Genomic DNA, 23,972 nt, shown 5'->3' with positions numbered 1-23,972 from the left:
GCAGCCACAGCAGCAGCCTGAGTAGCAGCAGCAGCAGCAGCAGCAAGAAGCAGCACCCTTCAAATTGGGTCTCTAGCCCTTTAAATCTGCTCACTTACCAAAAAAGAAGAGGCATCAGACCCTGTTAATTAAAGCTCGCCCTGGCCCATCAGGCTGAGGAGCTGCAGTGTTCTGCTCCTTTCAGATGGCTTAGCGACTCTCCCCCCAACTCCACAGCCATGGATCTTGGAGCACTTCTCCCGAGATCAGCAGGAGGTATGGTCCTTACCGCTGGCACTCAAGCTCGTGTGGCTCTAAATCAATGAGACACTAACTGCATGGATGCTGCCTGGCCCCTCTGGCTTCCCCCTTCCCCTCCTCTTCCTCTCCGATCCCCCCCAGCTCAGGATCTAGTTGAGACAAATCAAGTCTTGATTCCCTGGGCTTTGGAGGGAAGGAAGGGAAGGAGAAGGGACGCTTTGGAGGGTGTCCTCATTTGTTTGTTTTTGGCCCTGGCTTCACCTAGCTGCTCAGGTGGTCTGCAGAAGCGGGGAAAACATTTTTAGTTCAGCTCTGGCTTGTGCAAAAAAGCATTTTTTTTTTTTCCTGGCTGGGTCGCTTGACCACTGGTGATCATGAAAAAGGACATCATCCTGACTCAGTTTGCTTTTCTGAAAGAAACCCGTGCCCTGCCACTCAGACCGAAGATGGCCGTGCAAGCCATACAACTTTCTCTCCAGAGATCCTCCTAGAGGTGTCCTACGTCAACACCTGTCCCCCAGGCATCCCCATTCCCTAGACTCCGAAGGCTGCTAGGAAAAAACAAAAGCTTGCTGTCTGTTCTCAAAGATCCCTCACCCCTTCCCTTCTGCCTTTTGAGGAAACTCACTTCTAGCCCAGTCTAAGGCTCTCTTCTAAAGAGTTGTTTTGATTTAGAAATCTGCTGGAGTCTGGCAGAGAGAGAGAGAGAGAGAGAGAGAGAGAGAGAGAGAGAGAGAGAGCAAGGGAGAAAGGAGATTTATTTTCTTTTCACATTGCATCTTGTAAATTGTACACGGGGGCCCAGAGCACACATCCATCTACAAATTCTACATTGATTTGTTTCCACCCCCACAGCCTCCTTCTGGGGAGAACCTCTCCATTTCAGCTCAGACCTGAGGAAAAGGTTTCCTGTCAGTCAACTTCACATCCCTCCACAGATGACCCCCTCCCCTGAAAGCCAGCTTCCGGCAGATGGGACCTTCCCTGTGCTGGGTAGTAGTCCCTGGGTTCACAGGCCTGGGGGCAGGGAGCCCCCAGGATGTCAGCTTTTCTCTAGGGAGACTCACTTAGGAAAGCAAACACCTTTGCTGATTTCCCCCCTGATTTTTTTAACCTGCTGGGTGAGGAACATTACTTCTAAGGCATTGGGAGGGGGGTGAGCTGCAACCCAGTTATGCCAGCAGGAAGCTACCGCTTCCCCCCATCGGTGGCACAAACAGAGGGGAAAGCATTTGTTTGAACGGTAGTTGTTATGTGTGGAACCCTTTCCAGTGCCCTAGTCACGGACGGGCAGGTCCTCTAAGTGAAGTGTGCAAAACGCCACATCTGCCTCCCACACACTGTAGGTCAGTTGTAATCCAGATTAGTAGAATAATAAACTTCTCTACAATGCTGAAACTCTCTGGTTGGGGCAGATTGCTCAAAGCCCTAGAATGTAGCACGGATGGACTTGCCAGTCTCTGATGACTGGTGGATTTCTGTGGCAGTTTGAAGATTCCCCTGAAAGAAAACCCAAGAAAGGTTGTTCTTTGAAAAAAAAAAAAAAACAAAAAACAAAAAAAACCCAAGCCAACCCAAACCAAATCAAAACTAAAGAAAACTGAGACCCCCAAAACAACAACAACAAAACCAAAAACAAACAAACAAAAAAACCCCACAAAACAAACAAACAAAAAATCCCAAGAGTCCGTAGCAGAGGGCCTCATCCCGGAAGATGGAGACCAGCAAGTGGGAAGCTTGCATTGTGGTGGCTTTGCCCAGGATTATGCTTGCAGTGTCTCTGCAGCCGGCTCCCCTGGGGATTGCAAATGGGACCGTGGCCATAGTCATCAGGATGAGCCCTGAGCATGCACAGCGGGAGGGGTCAGAGGTGAAGGGCCATGAGGGGCTCCTCACAGTACCTCTTTCTCCTGTCCTTCCCAGAGCTGGCGGGCCCCTGCTGCTCAGAGTGCTGTTGTTCAGAGGTTTGACAAAAGAAGCCTGGAATGGACATCACAAGTGGTGTCCTTGTCCTGGCGGGGACCCATGAACAATAAGTAAATCAAAGGACTGTTGTTTATCATCCGTTGTTCTTTGCAAGTTAATGTTGTGTGCATTTGTTTTCAATTTACCGATGTCTGCTGGCCTTCAAGTTGCTTAAAGCTCCTGGTGGGGTTTGTTCAGATCTGGCAACACGGTAATATGGATTTTGGTCCTTTAATATTCTTTTTAATCTCTTAGTGTGTTGGTTCTCAACCTGTGGGTCGCAGTCCCTTTTGGGGGTGGAGGGTAAAATGACTCTTTCACAGGGGCCGCCTAACACCATCAGGAAACAAAGATGCTTACATTAGGATTCAGAACAGTAGCAAAATTAGAGTTATGAAGTAGCGACGAAAATACTTTTCTGGCTGAGGGTCACCACAACGTGAGGAGCTGTGTTAAAGGGTGGTAGCAATTAGGAAGGCTGAGAACCCCCGCTTTAGTGCGTGTGCACGTATATTCTCGAAGGTCAGAGGTCAGCCTCAGGCATCTGCCCACCTCTTTGAGACAGGGTCTCTCACAGGTCTTTACCAAATGGGCTATTCTAGCTGGCCAGTGTGTCGACAAGGTCCTTCCAAGTGTGGGTCCCCAGTACTAGGATTCCTACTACACACCACCAAGCCTGAAATTTTTATGTGGGTTTTGGGGATACAACTCAGGTTTCTGAGCTCTCTATATAGTTTAGAATGACCTTGAACTTGTAATCTTCCTCCTCCGTTTCTTCAGTGTTCGGGTTACAGGCATACGCAGCCACACCTGGCTCATGTGTTGGGAACTGAACTCAGGCTCTGTATGCTTGACACACACTTTGCCAGTGGAGTCACAGCCCCAGACCTGTTTTGTTTTGTTTGCTTGAGACAGGGCATCCCTATGTAGCTCAGGCTGATCTCAAATGGATGGTGAGCCCCCTGCCTCAGTCTCCCATATGCTAAGATTACAGGTCAGCACTGTCATTCCTAACCACCAGTAGTCAGTAAATGACCTGAGTGGCTGCTCAGATTATTGGGGTGGTGTGACGGCAAGGGCCTGACCTTTGAGGACCGACAAGCCTTCGCTGATATCTCAGCTCTGTTAGGACAGTGTGTGGCCAGGGATCTGTTGTCACCGTTTCCTTTATGTGTTAACCTTGTCAAGAGTGAATGAGATAATGCATCTGAGGTCTGTGTATGTCATAGGTACAAAGAGAGACTCGCTTCTATCTCAGCTGCCATCAATTAAGTACACATTAGCTAAAGGATCCAGCCACTTTGATAACTACAATGGCTCCTCCCTGACTGCCTTTTCTGAAGGCAGAGATGACCTCTTCTATGCTATCCTGTCATTACCTTTCTCCCACAGGCCAGAGCAGGACCTAGCCGGGCATTTCTGCTCCATAAAAGTTAATTGAATGAATATATGATGTCCTGTGGACATTTAACCATCGACATAGGTGATTTTTAATGACTGAATGCAACCATTTCTTACTTGGTGTACTGAAGGAATACAGATGAGCCAGAGGACAGAACCCCACAATGGTAATAAGCGTGAACTAAAGTGTATCCATTGCCAGAGAAATTTGAATTGCAGTAAAAAAAAAAAAAATGTTTCCTGTTTTGAGACCTGTACCAGATGCCTGTGGGCTCCTGGGTGTCCTTTATGCCAGTCTGATCAGTCAGGGAAATCATGTGGAAGATGTCTTCTCTTACCAGGAGCCACTTCCTCCTCGTCAGGCTTTGGAGAAAGGCACTGAAAAGGAGAGACAGCTTTGGCTAGAAAGATCTGCTTACGTGGTTGCTCTACTATGTAGGCTAAAGGAGGGTGATTGAAAGGGCTCCATCTGTGCAGATATGGGGGAAGCTATCATTCACACTGGGTGGAAACTTTCTGGGGCAGCCACCCTGGGGCTTACCCACACCATCCTGCCAGCAAACCCTCACCTCTCTGTAGGAAAACTCGATAAACTCATTGGTTCCCCAGCGTGAACTTTGGTGGGATCATACTTTGTTTTGTTATTGGAGTCTTAAGAAATGGAGGCAGGTGCTGTTTGTACTTCTGCAGGGAAAAGATTTGTACCACAGGGTGGAACCCAGGGCTTCAGGCACACCAGACAAGCATGACACCAGCTAAGCCTTATCCCCACCTCATCACTTTTCCTCTTAAGAGTAGTATTTATGGGGCTGGAGAGATGGCTTAGCCATAAAAGGCTAGGTTCACAACCGAAAAAATATTTATGAGTCTGGTTCACTGGATAGGTGAACTTTTACCAAGGTTGGTGACCTGTGTGGAAGGAGAGACCTGACTCCTGCAAGGAGTGTCCTTTGAACACCACACATTCTCACCCTGTGGCATGAACATCTCCCCCATGCTCTTTAAGTAAGTCCAGCACACTCATTGGTTCCCCAGGGGGAACTGTGGTGAAATTGCACTTCAGTTTGTCACTGGGACTGTATGAGGAGGGGCAGGGGGGAATTCTTATAGTAACTGAACTCTGATCAAGAGCAGAAGCAAATTAAAATGATCTTCACTTCTGTGTTGAAAAATGTAATGGGTGGAGGTGGGGCAAAGACGAGAGCAGGCAGACCAGCTAGGAGCTGAGTTTATAATCCAGATGTGCTGGCAGTTTTAGCTGTTAATTTGATGTAGTATAGAGCCATTTTAGAAGAGAGCCTCAACTGAGGAATTGTCTAGATCAGGTTGACCAGTAGGCATGTCTGTAAGGGATTGTCTTGATTGTTAATGGACATTTAGGCCAAGCCTACTGTGGGTGGCACTATTCCCTAGACAGGGCCTTCATGAGCTATGTGAGAATAGAAAAAGCTGAGCTGAGTCTTGGAAGAAGTAGGCAGTATGTGTTCATTCATTGCTCTCTACTCTTGATTGGATTTTATGTGACCAGATGCTTGAGTTTCTGCCTTGATACCCTCAGTGATTGACCTGGGCTTGTGATCCAAATAAATCCTTTCTTCCCTAAGTTGATCTTTTATCAGGGTATTTTAGCTCATCAACAGATATGAAACCAGGACAGCAGGTGAATGGAAGATGGGTGGCTAAGGGGTCACTAAGCATTTGTGGGTGCTAGGCTAACTTTACTTTTGCGGCAGGCAGCAACCAGATTTGTAGGTGGCTTGAGCAGCAGTGTGAAAGAAAGGGATGAGCAGGGAATGACTCAGGTTTCTGTGGTCTGAGATGGGGACCCTGTGGCTGGTCCAGGAGAGTTCAGGATTTCTCATTTTTACTTGAAGATGTCTGTGGGGACATCCGGGGGAAATGGAGAGTGTCCAGACTAAGCACAGGAGGAAATCTTGACTGGAAGCAGCCTTGTGTGTGTGTGCTCATGTCTGTACACACGCATGTGAAGACCAGAGCTCAGCCTCTGGTATCCATCCTCACACTGTCCACTTTGGCCTTTGAGGGTCATTACTGGGATTTGGAAGTAATGCTAAGTTGGCTGGCCAGTGGGCTCTAGGGGCCCACCTGTCCCCTCACAAGTGCTGAGATTAAAAGTGCACCACAGGGCTTGGCTTTTTTATGCAAGTTCTGGGGATAGACCTTGTGACCTCATGCTAGCACAGCAAGCACTTCACCAAATGGGCCATCTCTCTAGCTTTGAGTGTCACCATAGTCCTATGGGCATTGGGAGGCCTGTCAGATGAGATCATCAAGAAATGGATGATAGATAGAGGAGAATTTGAGGCTGAACTCTGAGGTGTCACAGCTGTTTATAGGTTAATGACACGAGGAGAAGCTATCCAAGGAAGCTGAGCAGTTATGTCTCCCTGTTCAAGAAGTGCTATAGTTTAGCTCTAGAACATTCTCCCAAGTTTTACTTTTTTAAGGCGTTGTCACCTGCTTGGGACTATTAGGAGGAGGGGGTACAGGCTGTAAGAGGCAGAGCCTGGGAAGGAGAGGTCTTTACATCATGGGAGGGGTAACCTTAAGGGGAATTATGGGATGCTCTATTTTGATATGTGCCCATGAGGGAAGCCATTTTGCTCTGCCACACAGTCCACCATAATGTGTTGCCACAGCCCCAAAGCGATGGGACCAGTCAATCAAAGATGCTCTCTCAACTATCTAATCTCTCAGTCATTCCCACTCTAGTCTCCAGGCCCTTTGACAGGCTCTTGAAAGCCACTCTGCCTTCTTATCCTTCATATATGTGTATTTCTATTCATGTGTGTATAATATACACATGTAATATACACATATAAATGTACCACATGTATAGAAATAAATGCTTATACTCTCCCAAATTTGGGATAGAAATAGATTCTATTTCCATGTATACATATTCCCATATCCTGCAGAGAGGCAAGATAGAAATATAGGGAGAATTGGGAGGGGTGAAAAGGGAAAGAAGCCTCTTAACTCAGAATCTGGCTGAGGCCTCTCACTGGTGGAGAAGCAAGAACTCCAACACTATTAATAACTGTTTAAGGCAGTGGTTCTCGACCCTTCTAATGATGCGACCCTTTAACACAGTTCTTCACGTTGTGGTGACCCACAACCATAAAATTATTTTCATTGCTACTTCATAACTCTGATTTTGCTACTGTTATAAATGATAATGTAAATATTTTTGGAGATAAAGGTTTGGCAAAGGGGTCACAACCAACAGGTTGAGAACCACTGGCTTAAGGACTTTTTTTCCTTTTCAATGCAAACTTGAAATTTTCTAAGAATCTCCCAAGAAACCCTATTTACATTGAAGATCATGCCCCGACCCTTCTTGCTCTTGATTTTATCTTATTCAGATGACAATCTCACCCTAGGTACCTTGGAGCCACCTTATTATCCGGATTATCAAAATGTGGCAAGGAGGGCTGGAGAGATGACTCAGGGGTTAAGAACACTTGCTGTGCTTGCAGAGAGCCTGATTTTGGCTCCCAGAATCCATAATGGGCAGCTCACAATCACTTGTAATTCTGTCCTAAGAAATATGATACACACAGACACACACACACAGAGACAGACACACACACACAGAGACAGACACACATGAGAGAGAGAGAGAGATAGAGAGAGAAAGAGAAATAAAAATAAATCTAGGTTTTAAAAGGGGAATTAAAGATAGAGAAATTGCATGGAGGGTGGAGGTAGGGGGCTGTTAAACAGCGACTTTCTAAAGCTTCCAAAATGCTGTCATCACTTGGACACTTACACACTACGGGTCTCCTCAGAGAAGACCACATCCAAGCTCTCAGCTGAGTCGTACTTTCTACCCAAGGACCTCTCTTTTAATGAAACTCATGTCTGAAATCTCCATTGAAAAGGTCTTTTAGGAGCCTGTGGGGATGGATCGATGGATGACATGTTTTCTGTGCAAACATGAAGACTGGAGCTCAGATCCCTGGAACCAGTGTGAAAGCTGGGTGTGGACTACACATCTGGGATCCCAGTGTTCCCATGGTGGGATGGGGCAGGGGCAGAGGCAGGAGATTCCCTGAAAGCTCTTGGGCCAGCCATCCTGAGTTCGGCATTCAGTGGCAAATAAGGGACTCCATCTCAACCAAACGGTGGAAGATAAGAACTGACACATTTGAGGTTGTCCTCTGACCCCTACACACCCACCATGCCATTCATGTGACACACCACTAATGCTTTTCAAAAAGAATTTGTTTAATTTTTTTATTTTTTTGTGCATTGGTTTGAGGGTGTCAGACCACCTGGAACTGGAGGTAGAGACAGTTGTGAGCTGCTGTGTGGGAGCTGGGAGTTGAACCCGGGTCCTTAGGAAGAGCGACAGTGCTCTTCACCTCTGAGCCGTCCCTCCAGCCCCAAAACTAATGTTTTAAAATAATAAGCATCCTTTGACAAATTCCTACTCTGCTTCATACTGCCCCATCCTAAAATTCTTTTCTCTGGTAAACCAAGGATCTGGCTTTACCTGAGTGAAGGTCCCTAGAAGACTAAGAAACTCTCTCAGGCTACTGGTAGCTATTCTGGGCTATCTCTTCCCCAGCTACTGCTGATAGTACCATCCAACTAACTTATTTCTCAACATAACATACCTATCAACATGTGGGCTGCAACCCTTTTGGATGTCGCATATCAGGTATCCTGCAAATCAGATATTTACATTACGGTTCCTAACAGTAGCAAAAATAAAATTATGGAGTAGCAGCGAAATAATTTTATGGTTGGGGTCACCACAGCATAGGGAACTTTATTAAAGGCTCACAGCATTACAAAAGTTGAGAACTGCCGCTTTAGAGAAAAGCTTTGAGTATGCCATGGATAGTGAAACTCAAAAGACAGTTCCCCAAAACTTTGAAATCATTAGATGGATGTTTTGGTCTCTAGGAAGAAGATTGGCTGGGATGGTATACAGAAGATTGGTGCTAGAGACAGGAGATTCTTTTTGCTTTGAAAAATTTTGCTTTCATTTGTGTGTGTGTGTGTGTGTGTGTGTGTGTGTGTGTGAATGCTCACATGTATGCAGTTACCCACAGTATCCATAAGAGGGCATCACCTCTCCTGGAGCTGGTGTCATAGGCAACTGTCAGCTACCTAACACAGGTGCTAGTGTGAGTTGGGGGAATCTTCCGAAAGAGCAATATGTGTTCTTAACTGCTAGGCCGTCTCTCTAGGCCCTATTTATTTCTCTTTGTGTGTGTGCCCCTGTGAACACTTCCTTGGAGCTCAGCTCAGGTCTGAAAGGTGGGAGTGGCCAGCTGTCTGTTAGGGAAAAATAAGCCACTCCATCTTACAGCCAATACCCAAGAGATCCAGAGAAGGCAGTGATCTCTGAGGCTAACCCTGGGCGAGCCAGGCTGCCGTTAGCACATCCCGTCTGTGCTATTTGCTCCCTTCTCTGCCAGTCCTTTTGTGGGGAGAGAGCAACACAGAAACGGACCGTTGAGATCCATGCTGGAGCATCTCTGAGCTCACACCTCCTCCCAGTAGCTCAGTGCTGCACCCCTCATTGCTCCCAAGGAAGAAAAAGGGGAGTCCTCTGCTGCACTGGGTGTGAGCTGAAGTCCCTCTGCAGCTCTTTCCATTATCTTGGTGCTCAGAGCATACGTCAAGTGTGTTCTGTGTCCCTGGCAGGTTATTATATGCTGAATTAGTGTGGTGAAATGAAAACAAGAATAAAGCTGTACTGTACTCTTAAATTGTTAAAATTTATTATAAAATGTGCATAGTTATTAACTGATTTTTTTTCTCTCTCACCCACATGCTTTGGCTGGCTCCCGGAGCCAAGGAAGATGAAAAGTGACTATTGTCAAAGCAAGGCCGAGAGACTTGGCCCTCGGAACTCTCCAGAGAGCTCCAAATGGGACAACACATTCTAACATTCACAAGGAGCCCCGCCAGCTCCCTGGAGCTCTTATCCCTCCCCAGGGCTTGGACGCTGTACATTTTGATCCCCTGAGAAAGAAACCAGCCTGGCTACATCACCAAGGCCCTGGATAAATGAGGTCCTCCATTTCCTCCCAAAGCTTATATGCTCTGCCCTCTCCCATTTATCCTTGGAGCTCAGGATAGCTGCCACAAGCTGGGCTTCAGGCAGCCTCTTCTATCACCTCCCCAGCTCCCTTCTGCGGCTTTTGAGAACCCAGAGCCAAGGTCTCCTCACTTCAGCCAGGGCTGGCTCCCAGTGGGTCCGTTGTTGAGAAGATGGTCTGAGTCTCCTAGAGATGAGGCGGAGGCACTTTCTCTGCTGCTGTACCCTAAAGGAAGCTGGAGCCAGGCTTCCTCTGCTACAAAGTAAAAAGATCCCCGGGAGCACAGGGTGGAGGGTACCCTGCCTTTTCCAAATGAAAATGTCTATTGCAGTTATTTATGTGTGTGAGGAAGGGCGGGTCTGTGTGCACACATGCTATGACACACATGTGGAGGTCATAGGACAACATGTGTGGGAGTCTGTTGTCTTCTCCCACTATGTAGATCCAAGAGATTGAATTCAGGTTGTCAGGCTTGGTGACAATGCTTTCGCCTGGTGAGCCACGCCACCAATGCCTGTGTTCTAATGTTCTGAGACAGGGTTTCATCAGGGACTCACAGCTCAGTGCCACTGCCAGCAGCCTATAGAGTTCCTTATCTCCTCAAGGACCTCCAGCTTGGCTGAAGCCAGATCCCTGACAGAGAGGATTTCCAGGATAAGCGAGATGGAAGCAAAGTTGGTGACTTTGATAAGTAGAGATACAACATGGTACATTCCTCAGATTTAAGTTTTAGCAGAGAGAGGGAAAGGGAGAGGAGGGGAAAGGTAGAGGAGGACAGGGGAAGTGGGAGAGAGAGAGGGGAGGAAGACAGGGGAGGGGAAAGGAGAGAGAGAAGGGGAGAGGAAGGGAAAGAGGGAGAAGGAGAAAAAGAGAAGAAGATGGGGAGTGGAGAGAGGGAGTAGACAAGGGAGAGAGAGGAGAGGAAGAGGGTGAGGAGGAAGGAGGGGAAGGAAGAGAAACAAAGAGGGGGAGGGGAAAGGGGAGGGAGAGAGAGAGGAAAGGAGAGAGGGAGAGGGAGAAGAAGAGGGAAAGGGAGGGAGCTAGACACTTAGGAAAGCAAGGAGACTGTGATCCAAGCCATGACTCAGTTCTCTTAAGAGGGAGAATCAACTTTTTTTTTGTCTTTACAATGTCAGTGTATATGGCTCCATTGTTTTGTTTTCTCTCAAAAAATTTAAATGTATTTTTTAAAAAAAGAAAAACCTTGCAAATAAGTGCCACACCCAGAAATGAACTAGAGCCAAATTTCCCCGACTCAGTAAACGTCTATACAGTTAGAACAGCCATTCTTCAGCGAAAGAGCTTCACACTTGGTTTTACACCTTTGCCATCAAATGTGTTTCTCTGCCCTTATCTGCCACCAAAGCAAAAAACCCACGGCAGAAGCAGAACTGGGGAATCAATTAGCCTTGCATCCTCTCTCATCAGCATCTGTCACCTGCATTCGGGCCTCCCTCATTCCCCAGGATTCAACCGTTCTTGTTTTCTTTCTACACGTTAGAGTGTACCACGCGCACCCTTGTTTACACATGTGCACATGTTATCAGTAGGTTCTGCATGTGAAGGAGACGTGTTTTTTTTTTTTTTCCTTTCTGAGAAAATTTTGTCATTTCATTTGTCTATAGATCTGAATGATACTCATACATATATCATCATCATCCTCTCTTCATCTATTAATGGTCAACCAGGCTTATTCTGATCGTTTGCTATAGTGAATGAAGCAGTAAAAATCACGGACTGACTGCGCGTATCTCTTCTTCACAGCATGTGTGTCTGTGTGTGCGCACTTACACAGAGGTCAGGGAACAGCACTCAAGAGCCCGGTCTCTCCTTCCACTATGCGTGTCTCCGGGCTTGAACTCAGGTCGTCAGGCTTGGTGGCAAGTGCTCTCTACCAGCATGTCACCACTCCCGACTCTGCGACTGTCTAAGTTTCATTACTATAATATACTATGATGTTTAAAGATCAATCAAAGCTTAAAATTTGAACTCACGCTTTGCGAGTTAGTTCATGTCCTTCTTGCGTTAGTCTTAAGTAACTTACTTTTGTAAATGAAGCTGTCTAGTGGTTTTCCAAGGTGCGCCCTTAGCTTTGGGAACGGAGGGGTGTTGATACAATTAAACTCAAGGCCAAAAGCATTCCCACCTCAGGCAGGCACAGTTCACAGGAGTGTCACCCGAGAGCCGGGCCTGAAGGAGAAGGGTGTTTCCTCCCCCGAAGCGGGAGTTGCGGGCGGGTGTAAGCTGGCTGACACAGGTGCTGGGAGTCAACCCCGAATCTTCTGCAAGGCACTCCGAGCCACCGAGCGCCTCCCCAGTCCGCATTTGCTGCTTTGAACACCCTGTTTGAGATGTCTTTAGGACAACACACATTATCTCTGTAGGCAGTTTTGACTTTATCAATTGTGTTGAAGTTCCCTGATTCATAGCAAGAAGGGCAAACAAGATCGGCTTCTTTCCCTGCCCAGGTCGCCTCTTTTTTTTTTTTTTTTTTTTAATATCTTTCCCTGGTCTTACTCTGTAGCTCAGATTAGGATGGAATGTCTTATGTGTCACAGGCTTAGACGTTTTGATCCTTCTGCCTCAGACCGCAGAGTGCTGGGATTACGGGCGTGCAGCAGGCCGCTGCACTCAGCCCACTGTGCGTTTTGGGTTTTGTTGTTCTTGTTTTGTGTTTTTGAGATGGAGTCTCTACTAGTTACTTTTATTAATTGCTGTGTCAAAACTCCTGACAAAAGTAACTTAAGGAAGAAAGGGTTACCTTGGCTCACGGTTCAAGGGTGCACAGTCCATGGGGAAGGCACAGTGTCAAGAGTCTGAGGAGGAATGTGGCATGGCATCCACGGTCAGGAAGCAGAGAGAGACGGGTGCTGGTGCTCAGCTCACTTCCTCATTTTCATTCAGTCCGGGACCCCAGCCCATGGGGTGGTGTGATCCCTCATTTCGGGTGGATCTTCCCACATCCATTAGCCCAATATAGAAAGTCCCTCACAGATGCGCCCTGATGTGTCTCCTGGGTGATTCTAGAGTCTGGCGAGATGACAATCGATACTGACCATGGCAGTCTTGCTGTGAATGTAGTCTGGGTTGAGCTGGATTCTCTGGCCCCAGTCTCCCAAGCGCACGCACTACACGCGTGTGCCGCAGCAGCTGGCTCTGACAGTCTGTGTTTCTGCAGCTTCCAGGCAGCACAACTCCTCTGTCCCTCTTAGCCTCCAGCTTGGGAGGAAAACAAAATTGCACAGTGGACACTTAAGACGTCTAAGGCCTCAGTGGCCCCCGACAACAGGCTGAGTTTTCCCCTTCATTACCCTTGAATCCAAGAGAGTCCACCGGTACTGCAGGAAGAGTAACAAATGCTCGGCCTAGCCACAGTGATGGCTTCATTTCTTTCTCAGGTCTCTTGAGCACGCGGTGCTTCGAACACACAGAGGCTAACAAGATTACATGAATGCTTAACAAAGTGGAATTTGGTTAGTTTCCTTGGCACTATCTCTCTGGCCAGGCAGATTTCCTAGCTCTTAATGCTATCAGGATTGCGGCTGTCATAGGCTGTGACTGCTAAGGAGGACCCTGGGAGAGTTTACTCAGCACAGCTGCAGCACACTGTGGGAAATCTGGATTCGGGCTCCGCTTTTGTCTCCACCTTGTTCCAGAATGGAGGCAGCTTACGGAGACGCATATTGAATTGGGAGGGATAATTAAATGGCCATGTAAATAAAGGGACAAAGGCAATAAGCAAAATGCAAACTAAATCAGGAAAGCAAGGAGGAAGCCAGGAATGGCACCGGTTGGAGGTGGACTTTGGGGTAACCCCGGGGTCTCTGTTTCTTCCAGCATAGAGGGATGCAAGCTCCTGCAGCAGACTCACACCAGGAAATAAAATCCCAGGCTCAGTATCACTGCAAAACACAGCTCTCACTGCTGAGAGAATAAGAGAGTTCATTCCACAGCTCTCACCTCCGAGAGAAGAGAGTTTATTCTGAGGCAAATGTGAGTGACTGTGGCTTGAGCATGCAGATTCTAGTTCCACTGTGAAATGGTTGCATGGGTTTCTATCATCACAGAACAAAGAGAGCTATAAATTAAGGCATGCTCCAAATACATTTGTGCTAACATCAGTTAGGCAGATGATAGCAAAGCTGGGAAGTCTCTGCTAGAACTTCAGATGTTACTGAGGATATTCTTTAGATTATTTATCTATTAATTATTAATTATTATTATTAGGTGTATTTCCAGGTGTGTGCAATCATGACACACACACAGAGGCCTGAGAACAACTTTGCAGAATTGTTTCTCTTGGTCTACCTGTATGTGGGTTGTGGGGTTCAAACACTAGTGACCAGGCTTTTGTGGCAACTACCTCTGGTTGAGACGTCTAACTGTCACACCTGGTGGTGTTGTCAGCTTATGGGCTGGGTGGAAGCTAAGGGTCTGCTGTGTGGACACATTCCAAAGACAGCTGATGGCTGAAAGGATGTTCGAGGAGCCTGAAGATAACTGGACTCTGGACCTCCAACAACTTTGCACAATCGCAAAGAACTAATTAGACGATCAGCCTTATAGACTCTTTAACATAGCTGTGGTTTTTTTTTTTTAAACTGGAAATATCAGTTTACAAGAGGCATGGCTATTTCTGATCTTGGAGAAAGAGAAGAATGTGCTCCCCCCCTCTGTGTGTTCTTCATATGTAGAATGTAACAGCGACACTGTATGTACCCTTCTAGGCCACCTGGCAAGGGGTCTGACAGCTACTTTTGTAGCGTTTGTCAAGAAAGAGAGATGTATCTCTTCAGGGTTGTGCCAACGTACCTGAGGTGGACCCCTTTTAAGGGGCTGCTTGCTTTGGCTCATGGTTTCAGAGCACTCAAACTGCGCTCAGTTGGCCTCGATCTTTTGAGCCCGCAGCAAACGTTGTGGTAGTGATGCTTTGGTGGAGTAGAGCTGCTCCCTGTGCTGTCTGGGGATGGGGTGGAGGAAGAAAGAGGGGCGGGGGGGCAGATATAGAGAAAGAAAAAATATCCTAAAAATTAAAAATATAAAATAAAAAATTAAGGGTCCCTGTTACTGCTCATGGATTTCAAGTTGTTATTCACATGGAGGGGCCTAACTCTCTAGGTAGCTGTTCTCACAGCAGCGGGAGCACCAAGCGATGGGTTCTGAGGTAATTCTTCTTGACAGAATTTGGAGGGCAGTTGCCCATGGCTTCTGGTCAGGTACAATCCCATATGTTCTAACAGTTGGTAGAGCAGGAGGTGGTACTGGGATTGGGTTGTGCAAACTGAGGAGGTGCCCAGGACACTTTCTGGAACAGAACCCTGTTTGGGGGGCAGCCAGCACAAGACTACCTCATGAGAGTTGGCAACCTGTGTGATTTGCAGGTGCCTGACAGGGTCCCCTTTGACTGGTTGGTCTTAGCTCATGTTCTACAGGTTGTCGATAGCAGCAGGCCGAGAAATTTCTCTAGAAGAGTTGGGTTCGAGGATGTAGCTCAGTTTGTAGGGCACTTGTCTACTATGCCAAAGCCCTGGGTTCGTTTCCCAGAGCCATATAAACCAGGCGTGGTGGGGCATGCCTGTAATCCCAAGCGCTCAGGTGGTTGAGCTAGATGGATCAGGAAATCAGGCATTCCTTGGCCTTGGTTTAAGGTCATTCTAGGTTATATGAGACCTTGTTTCAAACAAAAAACAAAGCAAAAGAGAATTAAAATCCAGTGTTTAAAAAATTAAATATTTTTTCACATTCCTTTCTTTCCTTCTTTCTCTTTCTTTCCTTCTCTCTTTCTCTCATCTTTCTCTCTCTCTCTCTCTTTCTTTCTTTCTTTCTTTCTTTCTTTCTTTCTTTCTTTCTTTCTTTCTTTCTTTCTTTCTTTCTTTGTGTGGTGGTCGGTCAGCTGACAACTTGGGGGAGCCTGTTCTCTTTCCCCCATGTGGGCACCCGGGATTAAACTCAAGCCAGTGCCAAGTATCTTTACTGGCTGAACCATCTAACCAGTCTACCTTTTTTGTCTGTCTGTCTGTCTGAGTCTCCCTCGCTCTTCTTCTTCTTTCCTTCCTTCTTTGCACAGACAGCAGTTCTGGTTCAATCCCTGGGCTTCTTGCGTGAGTGCTCTGCTGTGGAGACTCTGGGTTCTTCAGGGCATATCTGAGCAGTTTTGATTCATGTGCTGGGTTTCCTTGAGCAGGCAATTTCACCCAGCTGGGTGGCCTGTTCTCTTGAGCCTCAATGCTGTTCAGAGTCTGCCCAGTTTGTGTACATTATGGATAAAGTTTGCTCCTCTAACGAAACGGGTGTCCATCATATGCAGCTCTCTCTTTTTATTACCAGAGTTGTTGGGGTTACAGCCAGGACTCTGTCAGCCCTAATGAGTTAGGTTCACCACTGGACCTCAGGAAGTCAACTACAAAAGCAAGTCATAGTGAAATGCAGGGAAAGGAAATATATTCAATGTGGACACATTGAGAAGAGAAGCAAAGAGGTCCAGTGATATTCTCTCCCACCTCCCTAAGTCCATCTTTAGGGTCCTGACATGAGATTTCGGTTTAAACAAGACGGTGCTTAAGACTGCCCTTGCAGAAGGCCTGAGTTTGGCTCCCAGTACCCACATCAGGCAAATCACAATCATCTGTAATTCCAGCTCCAGAGGATACAGTGCCCTCTTCTGGCCTCTTTTGGCACCTGCATTCACATGTGCGCATTAACCACATATAGACACACATTTATATCCATAATTAAAAATAAAAATAAACCTTGAGAGAGAGTGCTTATGCACACATGCACTCACACAAGACATAGGCTTGTGTGGTCACAGTGTGATCCTGGCCATCACCAACCCATCATTGTCTCAGCTCCAGTGGCTCATGCCAGGTGATGTGACAAGGGGGAGTACTCTGTGGAATCTCCTTCTAGGAGCTGAGTTATGCCTTCTGGCTGGTTCCAGGCTCCGGCCTTTTCCTTCTCATAGAATGATACTCTAGGAGAATTTGAAATATTTTTTGGGGGTCTGTTGCCTTAATAATCTGATAGCCAAAGGAGGGGCACATGTCTTTAAAATATTTTTACTCCTGGGGCTGGGGAGGTGGCTCAGTGGATAATGTACCTTCAGGAAGCCTTGAGTTTAGATCCTGAGAGTCCAAAGAAATGCCAGGCAGGAGTACTGGCCCACCTGTAACTCCAGCACTTGGAAGGCAGAGATAGGGGCCTCCCCAGAGCAAGCCGGCTAGGTAGTCGGCCAGTTCTGGGTTTGTTATGGGTCTGGGGTCATTCAGGGATTTACCAGTCTGACTATGGATAAATTTTAATAAATAAGAGGCTTGATTAAATACTGGCCAAAACCATATCCCAGACTCATGCTCAGAGTATGGCTCTGATTTCCATTAGTCAGGATCTGTAAAGGCAAAACTTGCAAGGCTCTGTGCTGCCTTTGTGCAAGTCGAGGCAAACACAATCCTGACATATTTCATACCTATGCGTAATCAAGCACACATCCTGTGCACTTGGGGGCAACCAAGCTTGTTTACAGAAGTGAAAATACATGGCTTGTTATCTTCCATGAACAATGGCCCCCAGCATTCCGGGAAGTTATCTGTCCCTGGGAAAGTGGGGCTTAGAGGTTAGAGGCATCTTTGTTTTATGGATCTCTTAAGCATAGTAGTTTAAACTTAAAACATAATGTTGTCTAGCATGGGTTCAAGTGCCTCAGTAAGTAAGACAGAGGGTCAGCAAGGTGACTCAGTGGGTAAAAGCAATTGGGGCCAAGCCTGATGTCCTGAGTTTGATGCCCATGACTCACAGAGAACCAACTTCAGCAAGTTGTCCTCTGACTTTCACACGAGTCAAACATACGCACACACATGCTCTCTCCTTCACCCACAATAACTCTTTAAAGAATAAACAAGCATATGAATTAGCAAATAAATTATAAAAATTATTGTAGATGAAAAGCAATTGAGGAAGATGATGAGTATTAATGGTGCGTCTCAGCACGCACACACGTGTGTGCCTACATACATGTGAACATACACACAGACACATACACTGTGGGGTGAAGGGAGGAGACTCATCAATTCCTGCCAGAAGGGTGACAGTCCTAGCATGTCACCTCACTTCCTAGTTTCTGCTGTTGTTTTCAACTCTGAATTCTTTTAAAAACAGATTGACTTTAAGTGTGTGTTTGTGCAGGCCTGAGGAGTCCAGAAAAGGACTTGGGTCCTTTGGCTCTGGAGTTTGAGGTGGTGTGAATCCTGCATTTTGTGAACCAAACTGGTCCTTTGCAAAAGCAGCCAGAGTTTTTAACTACTGAGCCACCTGCAGTCCCAGCTCTGAATTCTGACTCTCCAAAGCGGGAATCCCCACCGCCCTTGGGCAAAAGCTACAAACCAGGAGGCCCCTGAACAGCTATCTTCCTCTGTTAGGCACATCACCCCCCCTCCACTTCCTGCTCCTTCCGGCCACACCTCCTCGGCTTTAGAAACATTGCCTTTTATATAATGTGCAGGATTTATGGTTGATATTTGTAGGAGAGCGTTGGTCAAACACGAGCCCCTATGTTTTAAGACTTAGCCTGGGAGACAGAGAAGTAGGAGTGCTGGCGGACTAGAGGGGCGGCTCGTGCCCTTGACTGAGGTCGGGCGGACTAGAGAGGCCTGAGTGGAGCAGCCTAAGTGTGTACTGAGTGGAGACCAGAGCGTGCAGTGGAGTTGCCCCAGGAGTTGAGAGGGGCTGGGTGTGTGCTGAGCTGATCCCTGGGAGATGGGAAGAGTCTGGTTTTGCCTCGACCTACAACTGAGTAGAAGCATCTGATCTGTGGTTGCCGAGGTCTTCCTGAACTGGTGATTTCAGGAATCACGGAAGTGCGAATCCGTGATGGCAGGGGATGGCAAATTATGGGAGGGTTTTTATTAAGGTGCTGATTGTGCTCTGCTTTATGCTTTAGTGAAAGGAAGGCTCCGCAGACAGTAAGTTGAAGGCAGGAAGCTGAATGGTAGGTACCCTATCGGGCAGTGCTGACTCCGCACAATGTGCTGCAGTATGAGCCATGAACACCAGGGGTCAGTGCTGAGCACCACTGAGCCCCGTCCTAGAGCCAAAGACAGAGATGAACTTGATTTTCTTAGCTCCTTAGGGTAGCAAGCAATTCCCTGAACTCAAAGACACTCGCTCAGTCCTGCAGGACCCCCTTTGCATATGTGTGTATGCTATATGCTTGTGTACATGTTTGTGAAGATAAGCATGCGTGTATTTACGTGAGTGTGCACGGGCCGGAAACTGACAGTTGGGTGTATTCTTCAATTGTGTCACCTTAACTAATTGTCTTCTTTATTACATTTTATTTATTTCCTGTGCATGGAGGGGCATGCATGTGCCGCAGTGAAAGCGGAGGTCAGAGCACAAAGTTCAGGAGCTGGTTCTCTCCTTCCGTCACGTGGGTCCTGGAATCGAACTCAGGTCTTCAGGCTTGCACACAGACGCCTTTGCTTGCTTAACCATCTTACCACCCCTCCACCTTATTTTGTAGACAGGGTCTCTCTCCCCGATCCAAGGTCTGTGCAGGCAACCAGAGCTGCTGCGCACTCATGCGTGGGACAGGCCAGTCATGTCCAGAAGACATTGTTTCTATCAGGTCCTCCAGGCCTTCCAGTTTTTACAATCTTTCCACCACCTTACCTCGATGGTTCCTGGGCAGGCAAGATGGCTCAGTGGGTAAAGGTGCTTGCGGCCAAGGCTGGCGGCCTGAGTTCAATCCCCAGGACCACATGGTGGAAGGAAAGAGCCAGCCCTCACAAACCGTCCTCTGACCTCCACATGCATACCTGATATGTGCTCCACCCACTCCAGGCACACAGATAAGTAAATGCAATTAAAAAACCAAGAAAGAACTTTATAGCCTATAGACTTTATAGCCCCCCCCCCCCCCATGACAACTTGGGGACGTAAAAGCTTGAACTACTGGGATCCCATCCAGCAGGGCAAAATGCAGTCCTCACAGAGGGATCCTGTGGACCTGAGGGGGACTGTTGTGCAAACTCAGGGACAGGCTGGGGAAGACACTCGCCCAGGGTGACGACATGGCTAATTGCCCTGTGTCTACCCTGTAAGGGGGAGGCTACCCCATTCTTCAGAGCCGCGGTGGGTGCCAATCACCCCCACCCACTCCCAAAGCTCCTTCTCGAAGATCAGGAGCAGGGAAGCAGAAACAGGAGACCTGGGAGGCCCCCGGTGGGGCCTTGGCACACCAGTTCCCCGTGAGTGTGCCTGTGGGTTCAGGGGCTGTGTGCACGACCCTGGCCCCTGACGCATGGATGAGCCCTGGCCCAGGCATGACTAATAAACACGCAGCATGAATGGCTTCTCCATTCTCAAAGTCCCTGCGAAGTTGACATCAAGAATAATCGGCATTTAGAGACTAATTACACATCTGGATGAATCTGTTTCAGTCTACTGGATTGGACATAATCATATTAAAATATAATGAATACATTCAAACGCACAATGCCTGATTAAGTAGTTGCTTGGGAGCCAGGACAGTAAAAGAGGCTGGCTGGTAACCAAGAGAGCTGCCACGTGAGTGTTGGGATGGCAGCTGCAGGCCCAAAACGGATTTCCTGGTCATTTTTGTTTTAGGTTCTCATTTGTTTTTGAGGCCCTGACTCGGGTCCACGCAGCTCAAGTGCTTTCCCAAGCTTCCTATTTTTGTGTGTTGATTGGGAAGTAAAGGAGGGAGTGGGGAAGTGGGCTATGGAGACACCAGCAGGCTTGTGATCCCAGTTCTGGGGAGGCTGAAGCAGGAGGGTTCAAGCCTGGGCTACATAGTCCTAGCCGGGAGCCTTCCAGTTATACTCAATATGTCTCCTAGTTTCCCAGGGGGGACTCTGAGTCCTGGGGATTCCCAGGAAGCCAGCCCTCCTTCTGACAGCTGAAGTGGTTGGTACCCAAGGTGTGTTTTGGCTAAAGACACCTTATTCCTGCTGGCCTGCTCTGGGCCCAGGCCTTGGCTTCAGTTCCCTGTGGCATTCTGGTAACCTGTACCAGCCCACCAGGAGCTAACTGGCTGTGTACTGCACAGGGGCTGACTGTTGCCAGTTTGGAAGAAGGGGGTGAGGTTATTGTGAGTGGTCATCTTCAGTAGAAGCAACTGCACTATGCAGATAGAAATGCGGTTATATTTAGTTATTAATGAGCTCACTTATTTAAATTATCTATCTGTCTATCTACTTTTTTTATCTCTCTCTCTTTCTCTCCCTATCATCCATCTACCTAATATCTGTATCTATTATCTATATCTCCATCTAATATCTATTTACCTGTTGGCTATCTAACATCTGCCATCTATTCATCTATATCTATCCACAATCATCTATCATATTTCATCTACCATCTGTCAATCATCTGATTTATGTATCATCCATCTATCCATGTACCTATGTATCTATTGATGTATGTACGTATGTACCTATGTACGTATCTGACAGAAGGACTTTATGTTTGAGGTCTGGGCGGGAAGATTTGAGTTCAGATGCCTAGAACCCCTGTAGAAATCTGGGTTCGGTGGTGTGAGTCTGTAATCCTGGTGAGTGCTGAGGAGGTAGAAGAGACAGGAGAGTTCCTGGGACTTATTGGTCAGCCATCCCAACTTAAATTGATGAGCTCTAGGTTCAGTGAAAGACATTGTTTCAAAATATAAGGTGGAGGGAAGCAAGATGGCTCAGTGGATAAAGGCGCTTGCTGCCAAGTCTGACGACCTGAGTTCAATCTCTGGGACACATATGCATGTGTGTATCTCTCTCTCCTCTCTCTCTCTCTCTCTCTATATATATATATGTATATATATATATATACACACACACACATCTCTCTCTCTCTCTCTCTCTCTCTCTCCACACACACACACACACACACACACACACACACACAACTTTTAAAGAATTAGAAGAAAAAATAAGATAGTGATTGAGAAAGACACCCAATATTCATCCCTGGTCTCCAAAACCACGTGCACACATGTGCGTACACTCATGCAGGCACACACACACATATGTGCACACACAAGTGATGGAGCTGATGACGTACCTGAGGGGAAGGCCCAATATGATGCCCTTTGGGGGTGGTTTAGAACAACCCCCACCTATCCCGAAAGGCTGGCCAATGTGTCCAGGATGTTTTCGGTGCTTCGGGAAGTGGGTGGATAGCTTCTTGGAGCAAGACGCTAAAAGGATGATAATGGCACCCTGCCATTACCACAGAACTCAAACTTCAAGATTTGGGCCCAAACACCTGCTTCCCTTCCAGGAGATGATATGGGAAGTCGACAGATGGACTTCCAGGCTAAATCCTAAAGTGAATTGTCCTCAAAAATCTCATCAGGAAATGAGGTTACTGGTAACGTGGGGGGGGGGGGCAGAATCATTTTTTTAAAATTAAGAATCAACTATAGGTCCCTGAAAGTACACGAGGCCCCTCAGGGCTTATGAAAAGCATCTAGTTCAACTGGGGGGGGGGGGGGGTTGAAAGTCCAGCTTCCATTCTGTACAGAGGCCTGAGCTGGGTGTTTGGCTTGGTACCCGTAGTCTTGGACTATGAAGGGTGGTTTGACTTTTACTATTCACTCTGTCTCCCTGTCTGTCTCTGTCTCCTCCATGTCTGTCTGTCTGTCTGTCTGTCTCTGCTGTGGTTTGAATGAGAAATGTACCACACAGTTTTGGACACTTGGACCCCAGCTGGTGCCACTGTCTGGGAAGATAATAGTTCCCTTTGGGAGGCAGACTCTCTTGAAGGAAGCACCTCACTGAGGATAGGATTGGTGGTTTTTATAACTTGACCCCGCTTCCTTTCCTCCCTCTACTTCCTGAGTATGGTTTCAATGTGACCAGTCCGAGTCTTGCTCATTTCGCCACGCCTTCCTCACCATGATAGACTGTGTCCGTCTGCAACTGTGAGCCAAAATAAACCCTTTCTTCCCTAAGTTTTTTTTTTTTGGGGGGGGAGAGTGGGAGAGGGGAGGTCAGGGTGTTTCACTGATGAAAAGGAAAGGAACACAGATCAGGTCCATGTGCGTGCATGTACAGTCAGAGATAACCTCAGGTGGCATTCCTCAGGCTCTATCCACCCTGTGTATTTTTGTTTTGTTTTTGAGAGAGGGTGTAGAGCAGACTGTTCTGAAACTCAGAGATCTACCTGCTTCTGCCTCCTGAGCAGTGGGATTAAAAGTATGCACCTTCATGCCTGACCTGCCTTGTGTTTTAAAAAATGTATTTAGTATGCATTTATGCTGTGTGTGTGTGTGTGAGGGGAGAGAGAGAGAGAGAGACACAGAGAGAAAGAGAGACAGAAGAGGCAGGCATGCCATAATTGGCATGCATGTGGAGGTCAGAGACCACCCTTGTTCTCTCCTGCCACGTTGTGAGACTCAGGGATTGAACTCAGGTTGTCGGGCCCAAGCACATGTTCCTCTACTCTCTGAGCCGTCTCACTGGCCTGACCTTGTTCTTTGCGACAGGGTCTCTCACTAAACCTGAAACTCACAAGTAGGCTAGACCAGCTAGATCCTCCCCTTGCTGTCATCCCAGCACTAGGGCTACTAGTGTGTGCGATCACGCTCGTCTTCAAAACACATTTTAAAATTGCTCGGGTTTGGGTTGTTTAGCTTGCTTGTTAGTTTGCTCACTGTATGCACTCTGCCTTCAGTGCCTACAAAGGTCAGAAGAGGGTGTTGATCTCCTTGACCTGGAGTTAGAGGCAGTTGTTATCTATTATGTGGATGCTGGGAACAGATGTCAAGTCCCCTGGATGAACAGCCTGTACTGCTAAGCCATCTCTCCAGCTTTTAAGATGTTGGCTCTGGGGACTGAACCCAGGTCCTCATACTTATATGGCAAACACTGCACTAACTGAACCATCTCCCTGCCACTGTTCTTGCAGCAGGCAGCAAGAGGGGAATCCTGGGGGAGTGGCTTCTGGCTGTTGGACTTTGCTTGCTCAGAGCTTTGCTGATAACCAAGGCCGCCAGAGCTGCAGGGGCAATTGTTCTGTGTGGGGAGCTGCCTTTTCTGAGGCCATGTTCCCGAGGAACCATGGACAAGCTCCAAAGTCATTAAGAGGATGGAGCTCTCAAGCCTGATGCCCATGAGCTTGGACAGCCTTGCAAGCGAGCTCCAAGCTGTTCCACGGCCAGGTCTGCAGCTCCATTTCCATTAACAGCGCTTTCCCGGTGGCCATTCTGTCTGACGGAGCCTGACAGGGGAGGATTCTGCCTAAGGGAGCCAACTGGAAATCTTTGGAGCTCTGTCT

At 47.4% G+C, this 23,972-nt stretch overlaps 1 protein-coding gene across 2 annotated transcripts in view; it reads left to right on the top strand.

The window, feature by feature from the left end:
• Positions 1 to 23,972, top strand: part of Caln1 (calneuron 1) — a 444,621-nt gene that overhangs the window by 16,172 nt on the left and 404,477 nt on the right. Inside the window, exon 1 of one of the 2 annotated variants that reach the window (XM_060382257.1) lies at positions 56 to 255. The exons of the other annotated variant lie outside the window; for it this stretch is intronic. The gene's annotated coding sequence lies outside the window, so the exon portion shown is untranslated. Of the gene's footprint in view, positions 1 to 55; positions 256 to 23,972 lie in introns of those variants that run through there. 2 annotated transcript variants of the gene reach the window in all.

Source organism: Meriones unguiculatus, chromosome 4 (genome assembly GCF_030254825.1).
Source record: "Meriones unguiculatus strain TT.TT164.6M chromosome 4, Bangor_MerUng_6.1, whole genome shotgun sequence".
Taxonomy (NCBI): domain Eukaryota; kingdom Metazoa; phylum Chordata; class Mammalia; order Rodentia; family Muridae; genus Meriones; species Meriones unguiculatus.
The sequence above is the reverse complement of the archived record's forward strand: the minus strand, read 5'-3'. Positions and strand labels throughout refer to the sequence as shown.